General features: G+C 36.0%; 2 protein-coding genes across 8 annotated transcripts in view; one reads left to right on the plus strand and one right to left on the minus strand.

Annotated features, from left to right (window-relative positions):
- Positions 1–13,832, minus strand: part of LOC145254811 (glycosaminoglycan xylosylkinase-like) — a 795,724-nt gene that overhangs the window by 664,442 nt on the left and 117,450 nt on the right. The window lies entirely within an intron of this gene.
- Positions 1–13,832, plus strand: part of LOC145254812 (uncharacterized) — a 560,817-nt gene that overhangs the window by 536,693 nt on the left and 10,292 nt on the right. The window lies entirely within an intron of this gene.

Below are 13,832 nucleotides of genomic sequence, written 5' to 3' on the forward strand. Positions count from 1 at the left end.
CAGACTCTGCCAAAGGCCTTAGATGGTATTCCTTGGCCTTCGGGACAAGATCAAAGTGTAGTATCTGTTCTTCAGGTGCTGCACTTCTATTTCTTGTTCTCTTTCGGTGGAGGAGAAATCCTTCACGACTGAGACAATTTTTATTTTTGTACCTTTTCTCCACGTTAAAAAACGACCCTAGTGTCTAACTCTGTCCCGTGGGGAGGCATAGTAAATAGGTACAATCGTTAAAGGAAAGAAGCTTAGGCGTAGTCTTGGTTTTATTATTATAATTGTTAGATATGCTAGTTCCAGCATAAGAGATGCTAGCCTGCAGACTTCAAACCCCAAACGAAAATGAGTAGTAATATGTCTCTCCTATTAAGGTGCTGTAGAGAAGCAAAATAATTCTAAACTAAATTTATTTTGAAATATTCCCTGAATAAAAACTAAATAAATAAATAAATATGGTCTGATGAACTTTCTTCATACCAGTGGTTTCCAACATTTTTTACATGACGGCACATTATTGATTTTTTTTTTTTTTTTTTTTTTTACATTTTCACGGTTCATCTATCACACACACGCACACACAAAAAATATTTTCTACTCATAAGCCATTTTACAATAAAATGATAAAATCTATATATTAATATGATAGCGTGTGTGTTATTTTGTGTCTCACGTTTACATCTTTTTTATTCTGAGTGACTCGTTTAATTTTTATGACCTTCCATTTTTTGTAATGAGAAATTTTACCAGTCTTCATAAGTTTTGTTTTCGGTTTCGATTATAGCTGATGACACTTAAGTCATTTATTTTTTAAGAAATAATTTTACCAAAAATTATTCATAAGTTTTTATTTGGGTTTCGATTTTAGATGAAAGAAGTCAAGTTATATATATATATAACTACTTCATTTACTCACATAAACCTAATATACGAAAGTATAGATTTATGCGTAAACTTTAAGTATTTACTTCAAAAGTGCTCAATACACATATATGTGTGTGTATATATATATATATATATATATATATATATATACATATATATATATGTGCATGTGTGTGTACACATAGGTATATTTATATATATATATATATATATATATATATATAAAAAAAAAAAGGAAGGAAAATGTCTACCTTAAACCACTAACCTAGTTCTAAAACAGATCCTTTGTTCGATAAAATGCATGCCCATTGGCTGATAGGAAGGGGCGCGGTGGATACTAGAAAGCTGATTGGCTAACTAGAAATCCTCAACATATATAAAAACAAGAAGCAACCACAGAATTCGCGCATAAGCCTGACGAATCCTATAGTGGATGAAACGCAGAATATTCAGTGTAGCTTAATCGCCATATATATTTTATAAATTACTATATATATATATATATATATATATATATATATATATATATATATATATATATATATATATATATATAGAGAGAGAGAGAGAGAGATTTTTTTTCTGCATAAGTTTTGGTTTAGGTTTTAATTCAAGCTGATGAACCCCAGTCATATGGATATATTTTTTATTTCTGAAATCATAACTTTATAATATATAAGAATTGATAGAAAATTGACTCTATAATAATAAATACAAAATCTGCATGAATTAAAATATCATATTTAAGCGTATTTTACGACCGAGCTACACCGTTTTAACAAAATAGCTACAATAATACCAGGGTGTCTCCATTTAGGCTGAACATCTACAGAATGCTAACATCAATATATATAACATATGAATGAGTCTGCTGTGGAATTTCCACAGGTCCCACTAGTACAAAGATTTTATTAGAACTTTTATTCAAATAAATCAACATATCCTGCATTCAATATCTGGTATACAATAATAATGGTGAATGTCAGTGTGACAGTTGTATTTAATATCTTGTATCGTTTTGGTATCAAAATCAGGTCTGAATTGTTCAGCTCTAATGCCAATGTGCGATACTTTGAAAAGCTCCTGATACTCCAATTAATCGTCCCATCACTAATACCAACTATAAAAAAAAAAGCTTAATTTGTATGCATTAAACGTTTAGATTCCAGAAATTTTGCGATTTTAAATTGAGCGTTGTCATCATGATTAAGAAATTAGATGTCTTTATTAAACAAAATCAAATTAAATGGCTTCTAGCTATTATCTCTTCACAGCACAACAGTAAACATTCCGCGGCATAGTTGGTAGCCACGGTACACTGATTAGTGACAACTCTTCTGTTCTTATGAATTGGTGCCATTTCTAACATTTTACAATGAGATTAAAACACAAACTTCATGCAATAGAAGAAGAACGACGAAATCTAAAACATCACTGTACCAGCAGACAGAGAGGATGTGGCGTAGGCAATGATAGTCGAATATCTTCAGTTTGTGTAGGTTATTGCTCATACATACCAAGTCTAACAGCCATAAAAAAGAATGGTGCAGATGAGAACCTGGTAGATTCTGACTTTGATGCTGAAACTTTTTTTTTTCTTCTTCAAAGGAGTCATCAAGGCCTAGAGGCCACTCGAGGATAAGGGTTAATGAGTGTACAGTGGTCAAGGGAACATGTCCTAGTCAGCGTTAGTAGTGGAAATTTTGTAAATTGGATTACTTAAGGCGATCGCTCATCAAGAATTTGTCCATGTTGGACTCGAAGACTACCATATTGTAGTCAGTTGGTTGGTTGGTTGTTTTTGTTTTACGGCATATCAACCCTTTTCGGGTTATTTAATGGCGAATCCAAAGATTTTGAAGAAAAAATTTTTAATAGAATATATTTGTTGTTTTCAAGAGTTCCCCAAGCGTGCAGTTCTGAGAAAGAAGCTTTGTTCATTAAATCTACATTTAGGTTTAGGCACAGATAAAGAGTAGGGGAAATTATCGATAGTGGTTTCAACTAGACGAGTGTTTTTTTTTTTGTGAAAGTCAGGACAGACATTACTATAGATTGGAGCTCAGACGAGCACTTGCCATGAAAATAATGATAAAGCTGAGACAGACTCGCAACGTCTCTTCTGTGCAAAAGAGGTTGCAGGGAAGAGAAAAGGACATACTCCACTAAGCTACAAAATCTATTTTGAACTCTAGCAGCTCCTGCCCAGATGTGGCAACAGTACTCCATCATTAGATGTACTTGGCTCTTATACAGGTAGAGAATTGCATCAGCAGTGAGATATCTATTGGAGCAGAAGAACGATCCCACCATTTTTCCAGCAGCCCTGGCAACGGATTTGATGTATGTGTTCCATCTCAGATCAGGAGTAAAGGTCGGACCTAGAAGTTTGTCAAAACATGGAGCCTCCCCAAGACGAGAGCCACATTCATTTCAATTGATGCCAGACGGGGATCAGAGCTTGATGATGTAAAGATAGAAGCTTAGTCTTAGATGCATTAAAATTAACCAACTACCTCTTTTCCCATTGCACCACGTGATCAAGATCAGAGGAGAGAGAATCAGAGAGAACTTAGTTGTTTACAGCCTTTGAAGTGTTGCCATAGATGGTAGTGTCATCAGCATAAATATCTACGAATGATCTAAGGATGCGATTTGGGAGATCATTGATGTAGATCAGAAAGAGAGTTGGGCCCAGGATAGACCCCTGAGGAACTCCAGCATTAATACTGAGAGCTTCTGATTTCTGCTCATCAACCACTAATCTTATGAACTTATCAGAGAGAAATGATTTAATAATTGTAAAGACGTTTCCAGCTATACCGAAGCTGGAGATTTTGTAGAGTAGACTTTTATGCCACACCCTATCAAAGGCATTTAATATGTCAAGGGCAATAGTCCTAGAAAGGAAGCCTCCGTCGAGAGATTCACTAATTCTATGATTGGTTGGTTGGTTGTTTTACGGCATATCAACCCTTTTCAGGTTATTTAATGCCGAATCCGGTGATTTTGAAGAAAATTTTTTTTAATAGAATATATTTGTTTTTTGCAAGTCAGTTTCTATTTAACCCATAGTTGGGACCCTAACAGGTACTACCACTCCAGGTCAGAGTGGACCTGGGAGCAATGGCAATTTAAGGGTGGCTCCACACTCCCCAAAGCCCGCAAGCTGAGGCCTCACCATCGGATATAGTTTAAGGTCATATCCAGGACCCCCACTGAGGGACTTTTACCCTCTGCAGGGGGGAGGGGGGCAGTCGGCATATTCTAATGCCCCACCGACAGGGACACTAATTCTATGAGATATAACTGTTAGCACATCTGCTGTATTTCTATTAGAATGGAAACCATAATGCATGTCACTGAGATTATTTTTGCTGAATGGTTAACTACTTCTCTATTTAACACACATTCTTGCAACTTATTCATGATGCACAGGAAACTGATTGGTCTGTATTGAGAAGGAGATGAGCGATCACCTAACTTTTTAAATACAGGACATACTCATGAGGTTTTTCCAGGGTGTTGGGAAGCGTTTCTCCTTAAGACAACGGTTAGATAGTTTTGTAAATAGGGGAGATAGTTCTGGTTTATTAATTTTTGAGGCCAGAGCTGCAGTCGAAGTTGACAGAAGGTGGTGTGAGTGTATCTCGTTTGTATTTCATTTAAATAAGAAATACATATTTGAAGTTTTAAGGAAGTTCTGTTTCCCATAAGGTGGGAGCACATAGATATTCAGATAAACGTAGAGTTATGCCCTTATAGTCTCTTTAAGAATGCACTTGTATTTTCCAATAAATTTGACACACAAAAATGTACTTTTCAGATTATATGTAGATTCTTTCTGTAGGAAACATAAAAATCACATTATATATATATATATATATATATATATATATATATATATATATATATATATATATATATATATAAAAATAAGAATTACAGTTAAGTTTACCAAAATAATCCAAGATGGCAAAACTAAAGTATATTGTAAATATTGAAGAGTTAATATTTATAAAGTAATCTCAACCAGATGTAAAAGCTCGATAAAACCAAATAGGAGATAGAACTTATAATAAGAACAAGTAGTTAATAAAACATGTTAAAAAGCACTTTGAAAAGAGTTAAAAACATCCACTTATTTTGTGCTTCTTTTTTAAAATCAAATATGTTTTTAACTTATTTTCAAAGTGTTTTTTAACATGTTTTATTAACTACTTGTTCTTCAAAACGCAAGTTTAGTAAACCAATTCAACACAGATGTTTTTAAAAATAAACAAACATCTATCTATAATATAAATCTCACCTGTCTGTTTAAATGTATGTATGTATGCATGTCTGCCTAAAACTTTCGGACGACAAATATCGAAAAATTGGCTAAAAACATTAATTCCTTCACCCTCAACTGGGCACTTTTCTACATGGGGGGGGGGGCGCTTTTTTTCACCGACATTTTCGAAAGTCATCCCCTCTTTTTGATTGACTGGCCTTAATTTACACTTTCGTCACTTCCGATTTGGCGATGGATGCAACAACAAAGGCGTCACGTTTTTTTGTCACATTCTTTTCCTCCTTTGCGGTACGGGTTCAAGCCTGCCTGCCTGCCTACTACCACTTTTTTGCTCAACACACACCTCCAAACACCCGGGCAACGCCGGGCACCCAGGCTAGTCTATAATATAAATCTCACCTGTCCGTTTAAATGTATGTATGTTTGTATGTTTCACAAAAACTTTTGAAAGAGGCGACGGATCCTGACAAGATCAATATCATTTTGACGTCTCCAACGACAAATATCGAAAAATTGGCTAAAACATTAATTCCTTCACCCTAAACTTGGTCGTTCTGTACAAGGAGGGGTCGACTTTTTTCACCGACATTTTAGCAAGTCATCGTCACCGTATGATTAACTTTGATTAATTTTAACGCTTTTTACTTTCGGTCGCGTCATGGAGACATCGGCTAAGATGTCATATTTTCTTTCACTTTCTTTTCCACCTTCGCAGCACAGGTTCGAGCCTGCTTGCCTACTACCACTTTTTTTTTTTTTTTTTTTTTGCTCAACACACACCTGGACACCCAGGCTAGTTTGTTTATAAGTCAAAGTACTTTTTGATGTAATAACGTCTTCATCAGGATAGACACAGTTTTATTTATTTTTTTCCATCTTATTTATCCTTCGTGGCATTACACCACTAAGAAAAACAAAACCTGTTCGATGTTATCAACGATGATTTTAAATGTCCAGGTTGGAAGATACATGTGGTCGCGCCAAGAGGGATAAAATAAATTAGATGAAAAAGAAAAAAAAAAAACAATGTCTATCTGATAAAAACGTTATTATGTCGAAAAGTCCTTGTATTTATAAACAAATAAATGTTTTTTTTTTTAAATCTGCGTTGAACTGGCTTACTAAACTCGCATTTTGAATTTGCACTTAAACAATGCTTTTATCACATAGAAAACATTTCATCTTCTATCTTCTATAAATATAAAAGCGAAAATGTGTGTATGTACGTTTGTATGTGTGTTTGTGTGTCCGCTAAAAACTTTCGACAGACACGACGAAAATTCACAAACTCGGTATCATATCGAAGCTCCATCTTTCGCTCGAAAATATCGAAAAATTGTCCAAAAACGTTCATTCTTTCATCCCGAAATCGACAATTTTTGACAGGGGGAGGTCAACAAAAACGGTCCTCTCATGACGACGACCGGTTCTACACATGCGCCAGATGACATCATGACCTGATTTACCTTAAATAGTTGAAAAACTGATTTAGTTTCATGTACGTTGCATTAGCTCAGTTGGTTAGCGCGTTGGTTCATTATCGTTTTGGGTTCGAATTGTGGTGTGAGATGTCTTCTTTTTTTTTCTCGATTTTTTAAATTTAAATATTGAACCAGTGTTATTTAAGCCATTTTTCACGTAACGTTCGTTTTTCTGTTTTTTTTTTTACTTTGCTTATCCACCCCTGACCACACACCCAAAAACACCCGGGTACCCACTGATTTTTAAAATTTTAATAGCGAAACAGGCTTATTTAAGCCATTTCTTTTTTGTTTTTTTGATTTTTACATTTAAGATCGTTTGTTTGCCTTACGTTAGTTTTTTTTTTGTGTTTTTTTTCGATGTTTTGATTACACCCCCCCCCCCGCTTCAGTTTTAACGTTGTTTTCTTTTTTGACTTCGCTTAAAACAAACAAACTTGGTCATTGACCTCATTTGCTGAATAGCTGTGTGCGCACCTGTCAATTTGGTTCTTACTTAAATAAATTCAAACATCTTTCAGTAACTCATTCTGGCTGGCCGATTTTATTTTCAAACTTCGCCTCAGGGCTTCAGGTTCGATCCTACCCCCATCCGTTTCTTTTATAACACCACACATACCTCCAAACACCCGGGCAACACCGGGTACCCCCGCTAGTCTATAATATAAATCTTATCTGTCTGTTTAAATGTATGTATGTATGTATGTCTGCCTAAAACTCTCAACAAAATCGACGGATTTTCACGCAATCAGTATCCTTTTGAAGCTTGACCCTTCGAACGACAAATATCGAAAAATTGGCTAAAAACATTAATTCCTTCACACTAAACTGGGCACTTTTCTACAAGGAGGGTCGGTTTTTTTGCATCGCCATTTTTGCAAGTCATCGTATCGGTTGGAATGACTTTACTAATTTCAACGTTCAGAACTTCCGGTCGCGTCATGGAGTAGGGGTAAGACGTCAGGTTTTCTTTCACTTTCTTTTCTGCCTCCGTGTCACAGGTTCGAGTCTGCTTTCCTACTACGACTTTTTTTTTTTTTTTTGCTCAACACACACCTACAAACACCTTAGGCAACGCCGGGCACAGAGGCTAGTTATACATATATACTAGGTTGGTTAAAAAATAATGTCGTTTTTTATCAAATATATACACATCAAAAACGACATTATTTTTGCACCAACCTAATATATATCATTACTTTTCTTTCTCCTTTTTCTTTTTCTATCAATAACAACTTTCTCACACTTTAATTCCTAATTTATAAACCGGGTTGACCATATCCCTTCCACTCTTAAATAACCACCATTGCTCAATATGCAATGAGTTTTAGCTGACCCATCTTCATCTTCTGCCCCCCCCCCCACCGGCCTCCCTCCCACATATGCGTTTCAAATGTCCATAAACCTAAAACAGAACGAACAAAAGAACATTCCAAAAGCCGACTACCATACACATACAAATAAATAAATACACAGACAAAAGTTTCTTTTCGCTTCAGTTAACGATTCCACCTTTTAAATTGATCAGCAAATTGATTGTTTATCAATCTTTTTTACTGCAAACTTTTTCCTGGAAAATTATCAAAAAGGAAAAAAAAAAAAAAAGTTTTCGGTGTCTCTGCCAATTTTATTTACCTTTTCTCCCTTGAGGTTGAAGCTAAAAACATCCATTCACACATAGCCTTGGGGTCAATCTGTTTAATTTGGTCTTTGAATTCAATTACATTTTCAAAGTTTGTATTTCTGTTGTGAAAATATATGCATTGTTTGAGGTGGTCTCATTTTTATTCCATTAGTGTGGACTGGTCTTGTCACTAGTCAAATATGTGCATTGTTTGGGTACCATATTCGGATATGCAGAACCGTCTGCAAAAAACGATATCCTAACAAAACACAACTTTTAATTGTCAGAAATTCTATAATTACACCATGCCTCCCACTGTCTTTGTTTTAGACCAATCAAATTAGTCGAGTATTTTACCGCAGATCAATTTACTTTAGCGTTTCTTTTTTTTTCTTTTTTGCATGCGTTCCTCATCAATTCCAGAAAGCAGCCATGCCAGAAACATCCATGGAACTCATTCTCCGCATATAAAGCATTTGGTGTCTTTTATTCTGGTTTCCTTGAAACTTATATTTAGCCTAATGATTTGGTTATAAGTCCAACAGGGGCTTCCTTTTAAGGTCAGAACTTAAGACCTGTTAATAATGGTAATTCAATTTATGAACTTTATTTATGAACTTCTTGATTGTGGTCGAAAATCGAACCCATTTACAGAAGACATTATAGCAACCCCTCCAAACGGCTGTCATCATCGATCTTCGAAGACAGATGAACCTGTATCCACTTCCTGTTGAAGATAAAAGACTACCTTTCGAGGTTAATACCGACTCTATTTCAGAGGCAAAATGAGCATTCCTTTTTTTTTTGCAACGAGAAACTAATAAAATTTGCACTAAATTTTAAGGTAGACCTTTGTTGTACTTTGTCTTATTTTTGCCACGGAGTTAAAACATGTGAGAATAATATCTCACATAATTTATTAGGAATAAACAAAATGGACAATGTTTAAAAAAAAAACACCCATGCGCAAGTTGCTTTATTTTGCATACTTAAAAAAAAAAAATGAAAATTAGTAGTTTATTTAGAAGTTATGAATTTGTTAGTGGGTTAGTGTGACATTATTTAAGGTCAAGGTAATAATGGAGACAATGAAAAAAGAGGAAGATGTAGGAGAGAGAGAGAGAGAGAGAGGGGCAGAGAGAGAGGGACTGAGAGAGATTTTTGGTTTGTTGTTTTACGGCATATCAACCTTTTTCAGATTATTTAATGCCGAATCCAGTGATTTTGAAGAAAAATTTTTTAATAGAATATATTTGTTTTTTTTTCAAGTTATTTTCTATTTAACCCATATTTGGGACCCTAACAGGTACTACCAGTCCGGGTAAGTTTGGACCTGGAAGCAATGGCAATTAAAGGGTGGCTCCACACGCCCCAAAGCCCGCAAGCTGGAGCCTCACCATCGGATATAGTTTAAGGTCAAGGTCATATCTAGGACCGGAAGAAGTGAGAGAGAGAGAGAGAGAGAGAGAGAGAGAGAGAGAGAGAGAGAGAGAGAGAGATGCACAGAAAGGATGCGGGAGTATTTGAGAGAAAGAGGGAGAGAGAAATAGGGAGAAGCAAAAGAGAGATAAACCTTGAGAAGGAATACACACGTATATGTTTAAGAGATGGATAGATAGATAGATGAATAGATAGATAAACATGCTTCAAGTTCTTGATATGTTTATTCTTTAATATTAAATATTTATTCATGGAATTTGGTTTGATTGTTTTGTAATTATTGTTTTTGACTTTGCTCAACATGATTAAGAGAAAGGTGTTGTAGTTTGCTTGAAGCATTGTGCATAGTGTGTAAAGGAGTTTCGTTTGAAGGCTATATGAATGTGGTTCATAGGAAACACTGAACACTGTGCTTGCTTCCTACGGACCACATTGATATAGCCTTCAAATACAACTCCTTTTGAACATGATTAAGATTTGCAAAGAGAAAAAAAAAAAACAATAACATCAACGTTTGATTCATTTTAGGTCAAGAAGACAGTATTTTTAGACAACCTGATCTAATAACACCAGAGAGAGAGAGAGAGAGAGAGAGAGAGAGAGAGAGAGAGAGAGAGAGAGAGTGGTTGGTTGGTGGTTTTTGTTTTACGGCATATCAACCCTTTTCGGGTTATTTAATGCCGAATACAGTTATTTTGAAAATAAAATTTTTAATAGAATATATTTGTTGTTTTCAAGTTGATTTCTATTTAACCCATAGTTGGGACCCTAACAGGTACTACCACTCCGGGGTCAGAGTGGACCTGGGAGCAATGGTAATTAAAGGGTGACTCCACACTCCCCAAAGCCCGCAAGCTGGGGCCTCACCACTGGATATAGTTTAAGGTCATATCCAGGACAGAGAGAGTGTGTGTGTGAGAAAGAGAGAGAGAGAGAGATAGATATGGTTGTTTTGCTTTACAACATATCAACCATTTCAGGTTATTAATGCGGAATCCAGCAATCTTGGAAAAAGTTTATATGCATAAAGTTCTTTATATCTTAAAATATTTATTCATGGTGTTTGGTTTGGTTTGGTTTGTTTGTATAGAAAACCTTTTTTGTTTACTTTGCAGAACATGATTGAGTTTTGAAGATGAAAAGGAAAAAAAAAACAATAGCATTAATGTTTGGTGTATTTTAGATAAGAAAGTATCTTCACACAGCCTGATCTGGTAACACCAAGGCAGTCAATCTGTAGTGAAACTTTTTATTTACAATTAAAATCAACATTTATCATGACCAAAGCTGCTCAACTCCTTACTTATAGTAGGGAGTTGAGAAGCTAGATGTCTGTTCAGATTACATTTAAATTTCCGCATGTTAATACAGTGGGGGAAGCAAGAAACAAGGAGGAAATTCCAAAGTTTAGCAGTTTGAAGGGAAGAAACTACTAGAGTGGAAGGCTTTCTGGCATCTAGGCACCTCTGCAATGAAGGGGTGAGATATTGCTGCTTGCCGTATTAGTCGGGAGTATGAATGTCGAGCAAGCACAAGAGCTACGAGTTTATCAGAGGAAATTCCATTAATGTACTTGTAAAACAAACACAGGGATGAAACACTGCGGTGATGAGGAGGCAAGGATTGGAGCTGGGCCAATAGTGTGGGACCTATTAAACTGGAAACTCTTTTTTGGACTCTGCCCATTAGAGAGAAACTAGTGATAGATGTACTGGCCCAACAATAATCCATGTTGAGTGAATAGTGGCGTTGTAGAGATATGGCCGTACATATATACATCACAATTCAAGTTGACACACCAGTTCTCGCCAGATAACCAAATTTAAGCACATTGATCTTGGCCAGTAATAGATGGGTGACCATTTGAGAAAGCGAGGTGCTGTATATACCATGAGGTAAACTATCAGGTTGAGAAACTGGCGTGGTCTATCCTTCTCTCGAGGGTAGATGAGACTCTCTTAAGCTGTGGTAGGCACCCCATCTAGTGATGATGACATAATAAAAAATACCCTTAATAGCCCTGGCAAAGCACCTAGTATTCAGCTACCGACAAGATTTGAATTGCACTACAAACTCATGTAGGGAGTTCAATCTCGGCTATAGCCACGCTGGATGAATAATTGGAGAGATATGGGATACTTTCAGGTGTGAGTATTTTTCTAGCATGATAGAGGGAGCTCACCTTAACAGTAGCCTTGGCAATGTCTTCTTTGCATTTGTTCCAATTCATATTACCTGTGAATGTTAGGCTAAAGAGTTTGAATGATGACCTCTCAGCCAAAGTGACATTATCCTTGGCATGGTTACTTATGGAATGGTCCATGACAAGAATTTGTTGACACTGGATTTGAAAGCGACTAAGCAGTTCCACTAGTGGGAAGCTCTTGCAAAAAACTCTGTCCATGGAAATTCTGCCTAGCACTATGCACATGTGGGAAGAAAGGAAAGTCTTTTTCTGTTGCAAGAGCTAGACTAGTTCGTTTTGAATGTTTTACAAGGAGAAACTGAAGATTAGAGCTCAGTCGAGCACATCCGCAGAGTTAATTATGGAAACTTCTGTGATTACTAACTAGCAGATCATTACCACTGCTGACGAAAGAAAAATCCTACCAGACGTGTATGCCATGTGATAATGTACAGAAGTGAAACCATTTTGAGAATGATCCGATGAATGTGTAATGCGAGCCTTAAAAACAGGCTTAGATCTGATGACCTCATTTACCGGGTGGAACGATAAAATTGTCGCCCAAGAAAAGACATGATTCCATTTCCATTTGATGAAAACCGGTTTTCTTTTTTGTTGCAGACCATCTACTAGTTGGCCAGTTGTGTCCAAATCCCAAGAGCAACAGAAACCTTTTATCATGTCTTAAAGTAATACAATGTTCAACGAGCGAGATCAGAGATGCGCCAGTGTACAACTCATGCTCTCTACCAATCCATGTTGCATTTTCATTGATAGTACACACAGATTGCATTTTTGAAATTCACCAGTTGTGACAATCAGGCCTTAGTAGGGTGTATTCCAATTCCTGCTGTAGCTGTTCATTTGAACCTGAAATCATAAAAAATGGGTCAATAATCTCATAAGATGTATAGCAATAACATAACGAATTTTCAAGAATCTATGACGATTTTAAATGCTTGTACAAAAAAAGTCTGGAAACTTATTAAAGGCAGCTCATATCTCTAACCAGGCTTTTATTTATCTCTCAAGTTCATCTTATCATTCCCTCCCATATTTTCCTTGGCCTTCCCTTGTAAACTGACCCTGTTACCGCAACTGTTCTACTAACACAAGAATTCTCATCTCTTATGAAAATAGCGATAGTGTAAAATGCAATTTCAAACTTACGAATGACAAATAAAAGAAAATACAATTTCAGACGTAAGCATCACAGACAAACGAAAAAAACTTATTTCAACTTTGACCATGTCATCATCATCAGTTTAACATCCGTTTTACGTGCTGACATGTGTTGGATGGTTTATAGAAACTGACCTCCAAATTAATCTATCTCTGCCCAGGTCTTTATTTATCCATTTTTCTCTCAAGTCCCTCCTTATTTCCTTCCATGTTTTCCTTGACCATCCGCTGTAAACTGACCCTGCTATCTCAACTGTTCTACATCTGCTAACACAAGAATTCTCATCCATTCTTTCAACGTGACCATACCAACAAAGTCTACTCTTCTGTATGCATTTCCGTTTAATCTTCTGCTGGGATCATAATGAGAATTATCCACATACATTCGTGGATTAAATAGGGTTCAATTCGAAATTCCATAGAGATTCCCAAGTTCTGAAAAGTATTATTGTAGGAACAGCAGGACTACCAGGCGTTGCTCGAGTGCCATAAAAAAAAAAATAGAAAAGGTTTAAGTGCGTACCTGTACTTGGCCTTCGAGACAAGATCCAAGATCCCCCCCCCCCTAAAATATTTTTTTTTTTAATTGTATATACACACATATGTACATAATTTTTATAAATAAAGCTTTGGGAATTTAATTAGTAGGTTTAAGTCCATGTTGTGAATGTGGTATTATGGTGAATGGTGCCAGCCAAGAGTATTCTTCAAAGTTCTATAAACCTTTTAGAAAGACCCTGCGCCCATCCC

The sequence above is a fragment of the Euprymna scolopes genome, chromosome 30 (genome assembly GCF_053919585.1).
Source record: "Euprymna scolopes isolate OS-2025 chromosome 30, ASM5391958v1, whole genome shotgun sequence".
NCBI classification, from domain to species: Eukaryota; Metazoa; Mollusca; class Cephalopoda; order Sepiida; family Sepiolidae; genus Euprymna; species Euprymna scolopes.